The sequence below is a fragment of the Engystomops pustulosus genome, chromosome 2 (genome assembly GCF_040894005.1).
Source record: "Engystomops pustulosus chromosome 2, aEngPut4.maternal, whole genome shotgun sequence".
Lineage (NCBI taxonomy): Eukaryota > Metazoa > Chordata > Amphibia > Anura > Leptodactylidae > Engystomops > Engystomops pustulosus.
The window spans coordinates 34,579,043-34,598,901 of record NC_092412.1 but is presented as its reverse complement, the minus strand read 5'-3'; positions in this window follow the sequence as shown (position 1 = coordinate 34,598,901).

Here is a 19,859-nt window from a genome sequence, read left to right as displayed (position 1 = left end):
AGATGTGACTCCTGCAACAGGATAGCCGCATGAGTTCCCTGAGCGGTCACCGGCAGACAAGGGGTATCCTATAATAAGTGAACCTTGACATAACCTGCAACAATCCTTTACTTAAAAAAGATGTGACAGGAGAAACATATTTTATAAGAAATAAGGGAGTCACTATATGGACTGTGTAAGGAGTTATATCAAGTCATTGGGGGAAGACAATAATTGGCAAAGGTGCTATAAGAATTTGGGGAGGTATTATATAAACTTAGCGGGGGCACAATAAGAGGAGGATCTGCTGGGGGGAGTGCAATAATAGGGGGCTTTAATATGAGGGGATGTGGAGACACAATATCGGGGGGGGGGGGGGGGGGCTACAATGTGACAGGGAGCTGTGATAATTTGATGGGGAACTGGAGGACACCAAGGAGGAAAATATACATAAAGGGGCAGAGTAAAGAGCAGTCTTAGGGCAAAAAATGTTGTGAGGCATGGAATAGGGGCAGACAATAAATGAGCTTGAATTAGGGGGACACTATATGAATAGTGTAGGCAATTTATGAATTAATTAAAAGATAGATTTATATTTCAGTTTTGTATTGTAGCTTCTACATTTGAGGAGGGGGTGTCTTTACACTGCTGTCTACACAGAACTGATCATGGTTGATGACCCAGTTTTAGGCTAGTTTTGGCTCTCACTCTAGAATACTTGGTTATAAAGAGGATTTCATGGCCAACTCCATTGGGGAGATTTATCAGAAGTCTCTAGTTGCCCAATCAGCCTACAGATCCCGCTTTCCAACTTTACGACCCATTTGGTAAGCCCATCAGGAGACACAACATCCTAAGAAGTCTTACCAGATATCCAGCACTACAGTCTAGAATTTACTAACCAAACTCTAAACTATGACTTATCAACTTGTGCAATACCGTCTTTTTTCAAGCTCCCTCCACTACCAAAAGAACCCCCATTATCTTCCACAATAGACTCCCTGGTCCCCTGTCTAGAAAGCCCCAAGGCAGTGTTTTTACCCAATCAACAACGAGCCTAAAAAGAAAAGTCTTCTAAATTAGACCGGTCATAATTGTTCAGACTGTTTGTAAATGGACCGGTTCTGAGCTTGAACATTTCACCTACTAGAGATGTAGATGCTGAGATGTACACGCCATAAATGATCTATGGTCGGAATCCCCCTTTATATCTTCTACTTATCATTACTCCCCCTATGAGCAGGATAAGTAATGATTTCATGTGGTAGTAAGAAATGAATTGTGATAGGCCGCTAGCAGAATCACCTTGTAATCACAGCTAAATCCTGCGCAGTTATATTATATTACAGGCTCCTTCACTAATATTTATTTTTCCATTTCCAATACGTATTCCCTCCGGGCGAATTATTCCGCTTGCATCTGTCAGAGGCGCAGATTGCACCAGATGTAACCAGAGTGATGGCACTTCCCTGCCTCGTGTCTGGATGTGACTTGACATTCAGAGGCGACATTAGTGATAGTTCCTAGGAGAGATCTGATGTTTGCCTAGATATTGTGATTATGTTTCCCAGATGATATCTGATGTTACAGGGAAACATTGATTATTACATATATTACATTATATTACTGAAAACCAAATGCATAGTCACCCAAAACGTAGCGCAAAAACAACCCAAAAGGTTCTTAAAAGGAACCTGTCACTGACATTTTATAGCATTTGAGGAGAAGTGTAGATGGCACAGCAGCGAGGATGTTATAGAGCAGGAGGAGGTGAGCAGATTGTACATAGTGTCCTATCTGCAGGCAGCATGTTGTAGAGCAGGAGGAGCAGAGCAGATTGTACATAGTGGGGCTTATTTACTAAGGGTCCTGCGGCCGCATTTCCATCGGGTTTAAGACCTGTCCGCCGGGACAGGTATGTAGCAGGCGATTGTGTCGCACGCGATTGCATTTTGGAGAGGTGGGCCGTCAGACAATCCAACGGATTCTGACAAATTGCTGGACTTCAACATTGTGTTGCAAGCCAAGCACTTGAGAGGGGAGACCTGAGAGGAGAGAGAGACCTGAGAGGGGAGAGAGACCTGAGAGGGGAGAGAGACCAGAGGGGAGAGAGACCAGAGGGGAGAGAGACCAGAGGGGAGAGAGACCAGAGGGGAGAGAGACCAGAGGGGAGAGAGACCAGAGGGGAGAGAGACCAGAGGGGAGAGAGACCAGAGAGGAGAGAGACCTGAGAGGAGAGAGAGACCTGAGAGGAGAGAGAGACCTGAGAGGAGAGAGAGACCTGAGAGGAGAGAGAGACCTGAGAGGAGAGACCTGAGAGGAGAGACCTGAGAGGAGAGACCTGAGAGGAGAGAGAGACCTGAGAGGAGAGAGACCTGAGAGGGGAGAGACCTGAGAGGGGAGAGACCTGAGAGGAGAGAGACCTGAGAGGAGAGAGACCTGAGAGGGGAGAGACCTGAGAGGGGAGAGACCTGAGAGGGGAGAGACCTGAGAGGGGAGACCTGAGAGGGGAGAGAGACCTGAGAGGAGAGACCTGAGAGGGAAGAGACCTGAGAGGAGAGAGAGACCTGAGAGGAGAGAGAGACCTGAGAGGAGAGAGACCTGAGAGGAGAGAGACCTGAGAGGAGAGAGACCTGAGAGGGGATAGACCTGAGAGGGGAGAGAGACCTGAGAGGGGAGAGAGACCTGAGAGGGGAGAGAGACCTGAGAGGAGAGAGAGACCTGAGAGGAGAGAGAGACCTGAGAGGAGAGAGAGACCTGAGAGGAGAGAGAGACCTGAGAGGAGAGCCCTGAGAGGAGAGAGAGACCTGAGAAGGGAGAGACCTGAGAAGAGAGAGAGAGACCTGAGAGGAGAGAGAGACCTGAGAAGAGAGAGAGAGACCTGAGAGGAGAGAGAGACCTGAGAGGAGAGAGAGACCTGAGAGACCTCAGAGGGGAGAGACCTGAGAGGAGAGAGACCTGAGAGGAGAGAGACCTGAGAGGAGAGAGACCTGAGAGGAGAGAGACCTAAGAGGGAGAGACCTGAGAGGGGAGAGACCTGAGAGGAGAGAGACTTGAGAGGAGAGAGAGACCTGAGAGGAGAGAGACCTGAGAGGAGAGAGACCTGAGAGGAGAGAGACCTGAGAGGAGAGAGACCTGAGAGGAGAGAGACCTGAGAGGGGAGAGACCTCAGAAGGGAGAGACCTGAGAGGAGAGAGACCTGAGAGGGGAGAGACCTGAGAGGGGAGAGACCTGAGAGGGGAGAGACCTGAGAGGGAGAGACCTGAGAGGGGAGAGACCTGAGAGGAGAGAGACCTGAGAGGAGAGAGACTTGAGAGGAGAGAGAGACTTGAGAGGAGAGAGAGACCTGAGAGGAGAGAGACGTGAGAGGAGAGAGACGTGAGAGGGGAGAGACCTGAGAGGGGAGAGACCTGAGAGGAGAGAGACCTGAGAGAGAGAGACCTGAGAGGAGAGAGACCTGAGAGGAGAGAGACCTGAGAGGAGAGAGACTTGAGAGGAGAGAGAGACTTGAGAGGAGAGAGAGACCTGAGAGGAGAGAGACCTGAGAGGAGAGAGACCTGAGAGGAGAGCCCTGAGAGAGGAGAGACCTGAGAGGAGAGAGACACCGAAGAGGAGAGAGAGACCTGAGAGGGGAGAGACCTGAGAGGGGAAAGACCTGAGCGGAGAGAGACCTGAGAGGAGAGAGAGACCTGAGAGGGGAGAGACCTGAGAGGAGAGAGAGACTTGAGAGGGGAGAAACCTGAGAGGAGAGAGAGACCTGAGAGGGGAGAGACCTGAGAGGAGAGAGACCTGAGAGGAGAGAGACCTGAGAGGAGAGAGACCTGAGAGGGGAGAGACCTGAGAGGAGAGAGACTTGAGAGGAGAGAGAGACCTGAGAGGAGAGAGACCTGAGAGGAGAGAGACCTGAGAGGAGAGAGACCTGAGAGGAGAGCCCTGAGAGGGGAGAGAGACCAGAGGGGAGAGAGACCAGAGGGGAGAGAGACCAGAGGGGAGAGAGACCAGAGGGGAGAGAGACCAGAGGGGAGAGAGACCAGAGAGGAGAGAGACCTGAGAGGAGAGAGAGACCTGAGAGGAGAGAGAGACCTGAGAGGAGAGAGAGACCTGAGAGGAGAGACCTGAGAGGAGAGACCTGAGAGGAGAGAGAGACCTGAGAGGAGAGAGACCTGAGAGGGGAGAGACCTGAGAGGGGAGAGACCTGAGAGGAGAGAGACCTGAGAGGAGAGAGACCTGAGAGGGGAGAGACCTGAGAGGGGAGAGACCTGAGAGGGGAGAGACCTGAGAGGGGAGAGAGACCTGAGAGGAGAGACCTGAGAGGAGAGAGAGACCTGAGAGGGAAGAGACCTGAGAGGAGAGAGAGACCTGAGAGGAGAGAGAGACCTGAGAGGAGAGAGACCTGAGAGGGGATAGACCTGAGAGGGGAGAGAGACCTGAGAGGGGAGAGAGACCTGAGAGGAGAGAGAGACCTGAGAGGAGAGAGAGACCTGAGAGGAGAGAGAGACCTGAGAGGAGAGAGAGACCTGAGAGGAGAGCCCTGAGAGGAGAGAGAGACCTGAGAAGGGAGAGACCTGAGAAGAGAGAGAGAGACCTGAGAGGAGAGAGAGACCTGAGAAGAGAGAGAGAGACCTGAGAGGAGAGAGAGACCTGAGAGGAGAGAGAGACCTGAGAGACCTCAGAGGGGAGAGACCTGAGAGGAGAGAGACCTGAGAGGAGAGAGACCTGAGAGGAGAGAGACCTAAGAGGGAGAGACCTGAGAGGGGAGAGACCTGAGAGGAGAGAGACTTGAGAGGAGAGAGAGACCTGAGAGGAGAGAGACCTGAGAGGAGAGAGACCTGAGAGGAGAGAGACCTGAGAGGGGAGAGACCTCAGAAGGGAGAGACCTGAGAGGAGAGAGACCTGAGAGGGGAGAGACCTGAGAGGGGAGAGACCTGAGAGGGGAGAGACCTGAGAGGGAGAGACCTGAGAGGGGAGAGACCTGAGAGGAGAGAGACTTGAGAGGAGAGAGAGACCTGAGAGGAAAGAGACGTGAGAGGAGAGAGACGTGAGAGGGGAGAGACGTGAGAGGGGAGAGACCTGAGAGGGGAGAGACCTGAGAGGAGAGAGACCTGAGAGAGAGAGACCTGAGAGGAGAGAGACCTGAGAGGAGAGAGACCTGAGAGGAGAGAGACTTGAGAGGAGAGAGAGACTTGAGAGGAGAGAGAGACCTGAGAGGAGAGAGACCTGAGAGGAGAGCCCTGAGAGAGGAGAGACCTGAGAGGAGAGAGACACCGAACAGGAGAGAGAGACCTGAGAGGGGAGAGACCTGAGAGGGGAAAGACCTGAGCGGAGAGAGACTTGAGAGGAGAGAGAGACCTGAGAGGAGAGACCTGAGAGGAGAGAGAGACTTGAGAGGGGAGAAACCTGAGAGGAGAGAGAGACCTGAGAGGGGAGAGACCTGAGAGGAGAGAGACCTGAGAGGAGAGAGACCTGAGAGGGGAGAGACCTGAGAGGAGAGAGACTTGAGAGGAGAGAGAGACCTGAGAGGAGAGAGACCTGAGAGGAGAGAGACCTGAGAGGAGAGAGACCTGAGAGGAGAGCCCTGAGAGAGGAGAGACCTGAGAGGAGAGAGACACCGAAGAGGAGAGAGAGACCTGAGAGGGGAGAGACCTGAGAGGGGAAAGACCTGAGAGGAGAGAGAGACCTGAGAGGAGAGAGAGACTTGAGAGGGGAGAAACCTGAGAGGAGAGAGAGACCTGAGAGGGGAGAGACCTGAGAGGAGAGAGACCTGAGAGGAGAGAGACCTGAGAGGAGAGAGAGACCTGAGAGGAGAGAGAGACCTGAGAGGAGAGAGAGACCTGAGAGGGGAGAGACCTGAGAGGAGAGAGAGACCTGAAAGGAGAGAGAGACCTGAGAGGAGAAACCTGTGGTGTACTCCTGACCAATTAGGGAAGGTGCACCTGGACTGGTGAATGCTGTTTTTAGGTTAGTCTCTGCACTATAGGGTTAACTTGGCACTTTATTGAGCTGGGTGTTGCTAGAGTGTTTTCTCCTCCCCTCTGCTTCCTGTTTCCTGGTTTTATAAGGGGCTGTCAGCTACTCCTCTTCCTCTTTGATCTGCGGCACCAAAGCAGTTGGTGTGCGCTGAGAGCTCCCAGTATCCAGTGACTGGTAACTAGTATGGATGACTCCCTTAGCTGGCTCAGGTTCTTTTACCTGATGTCCCAGCTTCCATCTGCCCTGGCTTCCTCCTCTATCCCCCCTCACCTGCCTCTTATACATAGCGCCGCTGCTCAATGATATGGCCTGGTCTACAGACCGCCGGAGCACCTTAGCTCCGCCCTTTCTCCTCCCCCCGCCCCTTGCGCCTGCTCCTATGTCCTTATGGCGTTCTTAGCCCTGTTGTGCGCGCTCCTATCGCTGATGCGGTTATGGAGTTAGGCTTTGTCCCCTGGACTGGTTTTATCCGGTCTCAGGCATGCACCGCATATGCAAGCTCCCTGTCCCTGGGCATTTGCCCTGTTAGCCACAGCATCTGCCCCTTCCTCCACTGGTACCCCCCTCCTTCTCAGGAGGTTGTGGGGTTCACCAGCGAGCCTACTGGCGTTTCTGCTGGGCTGGATGCCCCTGTTATGCCCTCCGCTGCCTTGCCCGGCTGGGGGCTTCAGGAGTGCAGACACATGTTCTCCCTGCTGCTCCTCAGAGGAGAGAGACTTGAGAGGAGAGAGAGACCTGAGAGGAGAGAGACCTGAGAGGAGAGAGACCTGAGAGGAGAGAGACCTGAGAGGAGAGAGACCTGAGAGGGGAGAGACCTCAGAAGGGAGAGACCTGAGAGGAGAGAGACCTGAGAGGGGAGAGACCTGAGAGGGGAGAGACCTGAGAGGGGAGAGACCTGAGAGGGGAGAGACCTGAGAGGAGAGAGACTTGAGAGGAGAGAGAGACCTGAGAGGAGAGAGACGTGAGAGGAGAGAGACGTGAGAGGGGAGAGACGTGAGAGGGGAGAGACGTGAGAGGGGAGAGACCTGAGAGGGGAGAGACCTGAGAGGAGAGAGACCTGAGAGAGAGAGACCTGAGAGGAGAGAGACCTGAGAGGAGAGAGACCTGAGAGGAGAGAGACTTGAGAGGAGAGAGAGACTTGAGAGGAGAGAGAGACCTGAGAGGAGAGAGACCTGAGAGGAGAGAGACCTGAGAGGAGAGCCCTGAGAGAGGAGAGACCTGAGAGGAGAGAGACACCGAAGAGGAGAGAGAGACCTGAGAGGGGAGAGACCTGAGAGGGGAAAGACCTGAGCGGAGAGAGACCTGAGAGGAGAGAGAGACCTGAGAGGAGAGACCTGAGAGGAGAGAGAGACTTGAGAGGGGAGAAACCTGAGAGGAGAGAGAGACCTGAGAGGGGAGAGACCTGAGAGGAGAGAGACCTGAGAGGAGAGAGACCTGAGAGGGGAGAGACCTGAGAGGAGAGAGACTTGAGAGGAGAGAGAGACCTGAGAGGAGAGAGACCTGAGAGGAGAGAGACCTGAGAGGAGAGCCCTGAGAGAGGAGAGACCTGAGAGGAGAGAGACACCGAAGAGGAGAGAGAGACCTGAGAGGGGAGAGACCTGAGAGGGGAAAGACCTGAGCGGAGAGAGACCTGAGAGGAGAGAGAGACCTGAGAGGAGAGAGAGACTTGAGAGGGGAGAAACCTGAGAGGAGAGAGAGACCTGAGAGGGGAGAGACCTGAGAGGAGAGAGACCTGAGAGGAGAGAGACCTGAGAGGAGAGAGAGACCTGAGAGGAGAGAGAGACCTGAGAGGAGAGAGAGACCTGAGAGGGGAGAGACCTGAGAGGAGAGAGAGACCTGAAAGGAGAGAGAGACCTGAGAGGAGAAACCTGAGAGGAGAGAGAGACCTGAGAGGGGAGAGACCTGAGAGGAGAGAGAGACCTGAGAGGAGAGAGAGACCTGAGAGGGGAGAGACCTGAGAGGAGAGAGAGACCTGAGAGGAGAGAGAGACCTGAAAGGAGAGAGAGACCTGAGAGGAGAAACCTGAGAGGAGAGAGAGACCTGAGAGGGGAGAGACCTGAGAGGATAGAGAGACCTGAGAGGAGAGAGACCTGAGAGGAGAGAGACCTGAGAGGAGAGAGACCTGAGAGGACAGGACCACAATATATATTATATATAAGTTTAATAACATAACACACAGGGATGTAACAGGACAGGGATGAGACAAGCAGTGATGTCACAGTACACAAATAATACAGTGATGTCACAGTACAGGAATTATACACACAGTGATGTCACAGTACAGGAATTATACACACAGTGATGTCACAGTACAGGGATAATACATACAGTGATGTCACAGTACAGGGATAATACGCAGTGATGTCACAGTACAGAGATAATACACACAGTGATGTCACAGTACAGGGATTATAGACACAGTGATGTCACAGTACAGAGATAATACACACAGTGATATCACAGTACAGGGATAATACACACAGTGATGTCACAGTACAGGGATTATACACACAGTGGTGTCACAGTACAGGGATAATACACACAATGATGTCACAGTACAGGGATTATAGGCACAGTGATGTCACAGTACAGGGATAATACACACAGTGATGTCACTGTACAGAGATCATACACACAGTGATGTCATAGTACAGAGATAATACATACAGTGATGTCACAGTACAGGGATAATACACACAGTGATGTCACAGTACAGGAATAATACACACAGTGATGTCACAGTACAGGGATACTACACACAGTGATGTCATAGTACAGGGATAATACACACAGTGAGTTCACAGTACAGAGATTATACACACAGTGATGTCACAGTACAGGGTTAATACACACAGCGATGTCACAGTACAGGGATAATACACACAGCGATGTCACAGTACAGGAATAATACACACAGTGATGTCACAATACAGGGATATTACACAAAGTGATGTCACAGTACAGAGATAATGCACACAGTGATGTCACAGTACATGGATTATACACACAGTGATGTCACAGTACAGGGATAATACGGAGTGATGTCACAGTACAGGGATAATACACACAGTGATGTCACTGTACAGAGATCATACACTCAGTGATGTCACAGTAGAGGGATAATACACACAGTGATGTCAAAGTACAGGGATAATACACACAGTGATGTCACGGTACAGGGATAATACACACAGTGATGTCACTGTACAGAGATCATACACTCAGTGATGTCACAGTAGAGGGATAATACACACAGTGATGTCAAAGTACAGGGATAATACACACAGTGATGTCACGGTACAGAGATGATACACACAGTGATTCTGTAGTACTGAGATAGTAGTTGCGGTGATGTCACAGTACAGGGATAATACGCAGTGATGTCACAGTACAGAGATAATACACACAGTGATGTCACAGTACAGGGATTATAGACACAGTGATGTCACAGTACAGAGATAATACACACAGTGATATCACAGTACAGGGATAATACACAGAGTGATGTCACAGTACAGGGATTATATACACAGTGGTGTCACAGTACAGGGACAATACACACAATGATGTCACAGTACAGGGATTATAGACACAGTGATGTCACAGTACAGGGATAATACACACAGTGATGTCACTGTACAGAGATCATACACACAGTGATGTCACAGTACAGAGATCATACACACAGTGATGTCACAGTACAGAGATAATACACGCAGTGATGTCACAGTACAGGGTTAATACACACAGCGATGTCACAGTACAGGGATAATACACACAGCGATGTCACAGTACAGGGATAATACACACAGTGATGTCACAGTACAGGGATAATACACAAAGTGAAGTCACAGTACAGAGATAATGCACACAGTGATGTCACAGTACAGGGATTATACACACAGTGATGTCACAGTACAGGGATAATACGGAGTGATGTCACAGTACAGGGATAATACGCAGTGATGTCACAGTACAGGGGTAATACACACAGTGATGTCACTGTACAGAGATCATACACTCAGTGATGTCACAGTAGAGGGATAATACACACAGTGATGTCAAAGTACAGGGATAATACACACAGTGATGTCACGGACTGCAGGGATTAACAAACCCAAACCTTAAATTTGGTACTTGCCCCTGTACCTTGATCAACCATCCAACCGTTTGGTACTTGACCTTGTACCTTGATCAACCATCCAACCGTTTGGTACTCGACCTTGTACCTTGATCAACCATCCAACCGTTTGGTACTCGACCTTGTACCTTGATCAACCATCCAACCGTCTGGTACTTGACCTTGTACTTTGATAAACCTTCCATCCGTCTGGTACTTGATCTTGTACTTTGATAAACCTTCCATCCGTCTGGTACTTGACCGTGTACCTAGACTAACCACCCAACCGTTTGGTACTTGACCGTGTACCTAGACTAACCACCCAACCGTCTGGTACTTGACCGTGTACCTAGACTAACCACCCAACCGTCTGGTACTTGACCGTGTACTTTGATAAACCTTCCATCCGTCTGGTACTTGACCCTGTACCTAGACTAACCACCCAACCGTCTGGTACTTGACCGTGTACCTAGACTAACCACCCAACCGTCTGGTACTTGACCCTGTACCTAGACTAACCACCCATCCGTCTGGTACTTGACCGTGTACCTAGACTAACCACCCAACCGTCTGGTACTTGACCCTGTACCTAGACTAACCACCCATCCGTCTGGTACTTGACCGTGTACCTAGACTAACCGCCCATCAAAAGACCGGGAAACTAAATGTTTGGGTAATGTGGGAAGGCCACAGCGTTTATTAACAACTAAGATAAATTATTAAATAACGTTATAAATTAAAACATTTCCCAACTTGCTGGCCCGCTTGGCATCTTCAAAATCTTGAGAACCAACTTCGCCCGAAATGGCGGCTGCGGCCCTGCAGCCGGCATGTGGGCATCTTCCAGCGCCTTAGGGCCTGTGTAACTTCCGCCACGGAGCAGCCTCCTCCCTTCTACCACCGGCTGCGACCCCCCACACGGACCAAGGCCATGGCCTTCTCAGCCAGCTCCCGCAGGCCGAGAAGGAAAATATTCGAAAATATTCACCTCAATGGAATTGAGATGGACCCCGTCGCATAATAAGAGATTGCGGTTATCCCCTGCAGATTCTCATAATAAGAGATGGCGGTTATCCCCTGCAGATTCTCATGCCTATACGCCACTCCTCCCAGGGACATCATGTATTGTGATAAACAGGACTTTCCTTGCTTTCTTTATAGCTGCTGTGAATAGGATGCCCGACCCATTAACTACTCAAAGACATGCCTGCAAAACCCACAAGACTTCCTTCAAGGGACTAGTTATCCGGGGTGAGATGTGCCTTTTGTGCTACCCAGGATTATCCTTTACCGACTTTAAGTTACTGCATTTACCCAAAACCAGGGACCGAAACCGCAAAAGCTCGCAACTAGATATGGAAAGTTTTAGACCGTTCCATCTTTCTCTGCACTAAGTCAACCGCCCTGTCAAAGGAGACGTACGTAACCGCCACAACCTCCTGTATAGCGTCATTGACCGAGGGACCCTTGGGAAAAGACAGGTGGTAGATTAATCTGAACTTTCCGGGCTCCTTTTGGGAACTAAGCCTGGAGGTTCTATAAGGGGACCGGCCATCCTACCGGGGAAACCTCATTCCCGACCTTCTCCAGTGCTAATACTGGATTGAACTAAATTAAACTACCGCATTTAACCAACATTGCGGTGGGCTGGTGGCTATCCTGATGCAGTGGATGGGGTGAGAAGTGCCTTTTGTGCTGCCCAGGATTAACCTTCACTGACATTAACCCCTTAACGCCGAAGCCGCTTTACACCTTCCTGACACGGGCCATTTTTTCACACTGCCCTGTGTCACTATAAGTGGTTATAACTATGAAACGCTTTATTATAATTTTTTTTTTTTTTTTTTTTTGTTTTGTGACCCCTTGTACTACATGTTAGTTGAAAATTTTGGTGGTATGATTTGCATTTATGAGAAAATCAGATATTTGGTGAAAATTTGGAAAAATTATCGATTTTCGCACTTCAAATATGTTCTACTTTTACCATACATAGTCATAACCGCAAAAACAAACTTAGTAACTAACATAACCGAATGTCTACTTTATGTCTCCGTGGTTTTTTATACATACTCTTATTTTTGTAGGATGTTATGGAGCTTTGAACGTTAGGTGCGATTTTTCACATTTTCATAAAACGCATAATCCTGCTATTGAGGGACCTGCTCAGGTTTTAAATCACTTTGAGAGGCCTAAATAAAAGTAAACCCCATAAATTACCCCATTATAGAAACTACACCCCTCAATGTATGTGAAATAACTTTTATGACGTTTGTTAACCCTTTAATTGTTTTACAGGGGTTAAAACAAAATCGGATACAATTTTGAAAGTACATATTTTTTGGCTAAATTAATGTGTTTCAAAAAATGTACAAATTCTCAGTGGATAAAATACCAAAACGCTCCACAAAGTTTGATCCCCCAATCTCTCCCGAGTATAATAATACCCCATATGTAGTGGTGAACTGCTGTATGGGCCCACGCCAGGGCATCGAAGCTGCGCCATTCACAGCAGATTATACATTGTCACTTTTATTGGCTATACAATCTTTATTTTTTGGCAATTTGGACACATAAGGGCTTATTTTTGCGACATAAGATGCACTTTACAAATACTTCATTTTAGTGGGTCATAAGCTTATTGATGAGATTTTATTAACTCTTGAATGTATGGGTAAAAAGAAAATTGTCAATTTTGGATTCCTTCCTTTTAGTATTTTTTGGGAGTCGTACACTAACAATACTATATAATCTTTATTCAATAGGTCACTACTAGAGATGAGCGAACATGCTCGTCCGAGCTTGATGCTCGGTCGAGCATTAGGGTACTCGAAACTGCTCGTTGCTCGGACGAATACTTCGCCCGCTCGAGAAAATGGCAGCTCCCGCCGTTTTGCTTTTTGGCGGCCAGAAACAGAGCCAATCACAAGCCAGGAGACTCTGCACTCCACCCAGCATGACGTGGTACCCTTACACGTCGATAGCAGTGGTTGGCTGGCCAGATCAGGTGACCCTGGGATAGACTAGCCGCTGCCCGCGCTGCTCGGATCATTCTGTGTCTGGATGCCGCTAGGGAGAGAGCTGCTGCTGGTCAGGGAAAGCGTTAGGGTGTTCTATTAGCTTACTGTTAGGCAGGAGTGATTCTCAAAGAACCCAACAGCCCTTCTTAGGGCTACAATAACGTTCTACTTTTTTTATTTTAATTTGCATCTAGTACCATTTTGTGAGGAATTAGCAGGGGGACTTGCTACCGTTGTGTTTAGCTCTTAGTGGCACACATATCCATAGCAAAGACCGAAGTGGGAAAATTTAGTAGGGGTTGGATTTCAATTAGGCACTAACTCAGTGTCATCTCATCTGGCATAGTAGTGTGCTTTGATACTTGGCTAGAAAATAGCCATAGGAGAATACAAAGAGCTTACTTACGCCTACAGTAGCGTTCTATATATTTGATTTCTGGTTGATCTGCTGGTGGCTGTACTTTCTGCAGTGCATGTACTAGGCAATTCTGAGCAATTTGTAGTGAGACTTGCGACCGCTGTGTTCTGCGCTTAGTGACGCACATATCCATAGCAAAGACCGAAGTGGGAAAATTTAGTAGGGGTTGGATTTCAATTAGGCACTAACTCAGTGTCATCTCATCTGGCATAGTAGTGTGCTTTGATACTTGGCTAGAAAATAGCCATAGGAGAATACAAAGAGCTTACTTACGCCTACAGTAGCGTTCTATATATTTGATTTCTGGTTGATCTGCTGGTGGCTGTACTTTCTGCAGTGCATGTACTAGGCAATTCTGAGCAATTTGTAGTGAGACTTGCGACCGCTGTGTTCTGCGCTTAGTGACGCACATATCCATAGCAAAGACCGAAGTGGGAAAATTTAGTAGGGGTTGGATTTCAATTAGGCACTAACTCAGTGTCATCTCATCTGGCATAGTAGTGTGCTTTGATACTTGGCTAGAAAATAGCCATAGGAGAATACAAAGAGCTTACTTACGCCTACAGTAGCGTTCTATATATTTGATTTCTGGTTGATCTGCTGGTGGCTGTACTTTCTGCAGTGCATGTACTAGCCAATTCTGAGCAATTTGTAGTGAGACTTGCGACCGCTGTGTTCTGCGCTTAGTGACGCACATATCCATAGCAAAGACCGAAGTGGGAAAATTTAGTAGGGGTTGGATTTCAATTAGGCACTAACTCAGTGTCATCTCATCTGGCATAGTAGTGTGCTTTGATACTTGGCTAGAAAATAGCCATAGGAGAATACAAAGAGCTTACTTACGCCTACAGTAGCGTTCTATATATTTGATTTCTGGTTGATCTGCTGGTGGCTGTACTTTCTGCAGTGCATGTACTAGCCAATTCTGAGCAATTTGTAGTGAGACTTGCGACCGCTGTGTTCTGCGCTTAGTGACGCACATATCCATAGCAAAGACCGAAGTGGGAAAATTTAGTAGGGGTTGGATTTCAATTAGGCACTAACTCAGTGTCATCTCATCTGGCATAGTAGTGTGCTTTGATACTTGGCTAGAAAATAGCCATAGCAATAGGATAGCATTGTTTGGTTTTAAAAACTCAAAAAAAAAACAAAAAACACAAAAAAAAACAAAAAACACAAAAAAAAACCAAAAAAGTTAAAAAAAAAAAAAAGTTATAACTCTCATTTTAAAAATGTTTAACCCGAGGGCTAGGGGTAGAGGACGAGGGCGGGGACGTGGGCGTCCAACTACTGCAGGGGTCAGAGGCCGTGGTCCTGGGCGGGGTGAGACACCACCTGCTGATGAGGGAGCAGGGGAACGCCGCAGAGCTACACTCCCTAGGTTCATGTCTGAAGTTACTGGGACTCGTGGTAGAGCACTGTTGAGGCCAGAACAGTGCGAACAGGTGATGTCGTGGATTGCTGACAATGCTTCGAGCAATTTGTCCACCACCAGTCAGTCTTCCACGCAGTCCACCCATGTCACCGAAATCGCCACTCCTCCAGCTCCTGCACCTCAGCCTCCTCCCCCCCAGTCTGCCCCCTCCCAGGAAAATTTGGCATTTGAACCGGCATACTCTGAGGAACTGTTTTCTGGACCCTTCCCACAGTCACAAACCACTTGTCCGGTTGCTGCTGAGCAATTTTCCGATGCCCAGGTTTTCCACCAGTCACAGTCTGTGGGTGATGATGACCTTCTTGACGTAGTGGAAGTGTGTAAAGAGGTGTCCGACGATGAGGAGACACGGTTGTCAGACAGTGGGGAAGTTGTTGTCAGGGCAGGAAGTCCGAGGGGGGAGCAGACTGAGGGCTCGGAGGATGATGAGGTGACAGACCCAAGCTGGGTTGAGAGGCCGGGTGAACACAGTGCTTCTGAGACGGAGGAGAGTCCTCGACCAGAACAGGTTGGAAGAGGCAGTGGTGGGGCCAGACGGAGAGGCAGGGCCAGAGCTGGTGCATCAGCGCCAAATGTGTCAACTAGTGAAGCTCCCGTGGCGAGGGCTCTTGCGGCGAGGGCTAGATCTTCAGAAGTCTGGAGGTTCTTTAAGGAAACACCGGATGACCGACGGACTGTGGTGTGCAACATTTGCCAAACCAGGCTCAGCAGGGGTTCCACCACTACTAGCTTAACTACCACCAGTATGCGCAGGCATATGAATGCTAAACACCCCACTCAGTGGCAACAAGCCCGTTCACCTCCGGCCGTGCACACCACTGCTCCTTCCCCTGTGTCAGCTGCTAGTCAGCCCCCTGCCCAGGACCCTGCCACAAAAACCCCATCGTCGCCTCCACGATCCTCCACAGCATCCACCAGCGTTCAGCTCTCCATACCCCAGACGCTGGAGCGGAAACGCAAATATAGTGCAACCCACCCGCACGCCCAAGCCCTTAATGTGCACATCTCCAGATTGCTTAGCCTGGAGATGCTGCCCTATAGGCTAGTAGAGACCGAGGCCTTTCGCAACCTCATGGCGGCGGCCGCCCCTCGGTATTCGGTCCCCAGCCGCCACTACTTTTCCCGATGTGCCGTCCCAGCCCTGCACCAGCACGTGTCAGACAACATCATCCGTGCCCTGACCAACGCCGTTTCTGACAAGGTCCACCTGACCACGGACACGTGGACGAGTGCTGCCGGGCAGGGCCACTATATATCGCTGACGGCACATTGGGTTAACTTGGTGGAGGCTGGGACCGAGTCTGACCCTGGGGCTGCTCATATACTGCCGACGCCGAGGATTGCGGGGCCTACCTCGGTCCAGGTGTTTCAGGCCTACTATGCCTCCTCCTCCTCCCACCCCTCCTCCACCTCCTCCTCCGAACTACCATCCGTGGGCACGGCGCCATCAGTCGGTAGCTCTAGGCACAGCAGCAGTGCCGTCGCTAAGCGACAGCAGGCGGTGCTCAAACTGCTGAGCCTAGGCGACAAAAGGCACACCGCCCAAGAGCTATTACAGGGCATCACGGCGCAGACTGATCTGTGGCTGGCACCGCTGAACCTCAAGCCGGGAATGGTTGTGTGTGACAACGGCCGTAACCTGGTGGCGGCTCTGCAACTCGGCAGACTGACACATGTGCCATGCCTGGCCCATGTGTTAAATCTGATAGTTCAGCGTTTCCTCAAGACATACCCCAATCTGTCTGATTTGCTCACGAAGGTGCGCCGCATCTGTGCGCATTTCAGGAAGTCCAGCCCAGATGCTGCCACTCTCAGGGCAGCGCAGCGCCGCCTCCAACTGCCCGCTCACCGACTGTTGTGCGACGTGCCCACGAGGTGGAATTCAACACTGACCATGTTATCCAGAGTTTACCAGCAGCGCAGAGCGATTGTAGACTGCCAGATGTCAACTTCCACCAGAACTGGTAGTCAGGTCAGTCAGCTTCCTCAAGTCTACAATGAGGAGTGGACGTGGATGTCTGATATCTGTCAGGTGCTGAGTAACTTTGAGGAGTCAACACAGATGGTCAGTGGCGATGCCGCCATCATCAGCCTCACCATCCCGCTGCTTGGCCTGTTGAAAAACTCTCTGGTCAGCATGAAGTCGGAAGCTTTGCGCTCGTCACAAGAGACAGGGGAAGAATATTCCCTTGTTGATAGCCAAAGCACCCTCAGGTCTGTTTCTCAGCGCATATCGGAGGAGGTGGAGGTGGAGGAGGATGAGGAGGAAGAGGAGGAGAATGTTGGCGAGACACAAGAGGGGACCATTGTTGAGTCCTTCACTGTTCAGCGTGTATGGGCAGAAGAAGAGGAGTTGGAGGAGTTGGAGGAGGAGGAAATGGACAGTCAGGCCAGTGAGGGGAGTGAATTCTTACGCGTTGGTACTCTGGCGCATATGGCAGATTTCATGCTAGGCTGCCTATCCCGTGACCCTCGCGTTCAAAGAATTTATTCCAGCACCGATTACTGGGTGTTCACTCTCCTGGACCCACGGTACAAGCAAAATCTTTCCACTCTCATCCCTGCAGAGGAAAGGAGTGTGAGAATGCATGAATACCAGCAGGCCCTGGTGCACAAGCTGAAACAGTATTTCCCTTCTGACAGCGCTAGCGGCAGAGTGCGTAGTTCTGCGGGACAAGTAGCGAGGGAGAGTAGGCGAGCAGGCAGCTTGTCCAGCACTGGCAAGGGTACGCTTTACAAGGCTTTTGCCAGCTTTATGTCACCCCAGCAAGACACTGTCACCTGTCCCCAGTCTCGGCAGAGTAGGGCTGATCTTTACAGAAAGATGGTGAGGGAGTACGTAGCTGACCATACCATCGTCCTAAATGATCACACAGCTCCCTACAACTACTGGGTTTCAAAGCTGGACATGTGGCACGAACTGGCGCTGTACGCCTTGGAGGTTCTTGCCTGCCCTGCCGCTAGCGTCTTGTCCGAGCGGGTTTTCAGTGCAGCTGGTGGCATCATCACCGATAAGCGTACACGCCTGTCGACTGACAGCGCTGACAGGCTGACGCTTATTAAAATGAATAAAGGCTGGATTTCTCAGAATTTCCAATCTCCACCAGGTGAAGGAAGCTCAACCTGAATAATTGATCCACTCCTCCTCCTCCTCATTTTCCTCCTTCTCCTCCTCTTTGTACAGTAAAGCAGAGGAAAATGGCTATTTTTTGACAGGGCCCACTGGCTCTTGCTATAGTACTTTATGCATTTAATTTTTCTGGAGGGCCACCTACCCGGTCCTCTGTTTGAAACAATTTTTGTGAGTGCCACATACAGGCACTCAATCTATTCCATTTTTCTGGAGGGCCACCTACCTGCTCCTCTGGTTTGAAAAATGTTTGGGACTGCCACATACAGGCACTCAATCTATTCCATTTTACTGGAGGGCCACCTACCTGCTCCTCTGGTTTGAAAAATGTTTGGGACTGCCACATACAGGCACTCAATCTATTCCATTTTACTGCAGGGCCACCTACCTGCTCCTCTGGTTTGAAACATTTTTGGGACTGCCACATACAGGCACTCAATCTATTCCATTTTACTGGAGGGCCACCTACCTGCTCCTCTGGTTTGAAAAATGTTTGGGACTGCCACATACAGGCACTCAATCTATTCCATTTTACTGGAGGGCCACCTACCTGCTCCTCTGGTTTGAAAAATGTTTGGGACTGCCACATACAGGCACTCAATCTATTCCATTTTACTGCAGGGCCACCTACCTGCTCCTCTGGTTTGAAACATTTTTGGGACTGCCACATACAGGCACTCAATCTATTCCATTTTACTGGAGGGCCACCTACCTGCTCCTCTGGTTTGAAAAATGTTTGGGACTGCCACATACAGGCACTATCCAAATTAAATTGTCTCCATAGCAGCCTCCACACGTTGTCTCCATTGCTACCTCCAAAAGTCGTCCATATAGCTGCCTCCATACATCGTCCCTTTATCAAACGAGGTGTGTCAGGCAGAAATTTGGGTTGTTTTCATGGATTCCACATCAAAGTTGTTAACTTTGTCGCCACCCTGCTGTGTTATCCACAAAATATACTGGCAAACTTTTACCATTTAGGGATATTATTTCAGCGCTTCTTGCGCATCTGTTTACATTCCCCTCACCCGGCATATCCTAAACTTATAAGAACGCTACTACACTTGATCTTATACAAAAGGTTCTTAGAAGTGCTGTTTGGGGAGTAGCCTAGAGACAGGGGCTTGGATTGGCGAAAGCTCGCCTGGCAGCGGAGCGCCAGCTCCATGCGCATCATGCGCTTCTTGCGCATCTGTTTACATTCCCCTCACCCGCCATATCCCAAACTTATAAGAACGCTACTACACTTGATCTTATACAAAAGGTTCTTAGAAGTGCTGTTTGGGGAGTAGCCTATAGACAGGGGCTTGGATTGGCGAAAGCTCGCCTGGCAGCGGAGCGCCAGCTCCATGCCAAGATCCAACTAACATAGTTTTAACTGCAGCACCTTTAATCTACTACTAGTTCACTGCCTCCATACATGGTCCCCTTATCAAACGAGCTGTGTCAGGCAGAATTTTGGGTTGTTTTCATGGCTTCCATGTTAACTTTGTCGCCACCCTGCTGTGTAATCCACAAAATATACTGGCAAACTTTTATCATGTACCGATATTATTTGAGCGCTTCTTGCTCACCTCCTTTGGTTCCTCTCTGCCACCCATTGGTTTGAAGCCTGAGTCCATTTAGGGTATGTCGCCATGACACTCTCTAGCCTGCTGCCGCTGCCTCTGCATGCCGTCCCCTATAGTGTCAGGGTCAATTATTGGATGTTTTAGATGCTATCTAGCTTCATTCTGTCACTCTGTCATGGCCATGCTGTTGCCCATAATTTTGGCATAATGGTGCGATTA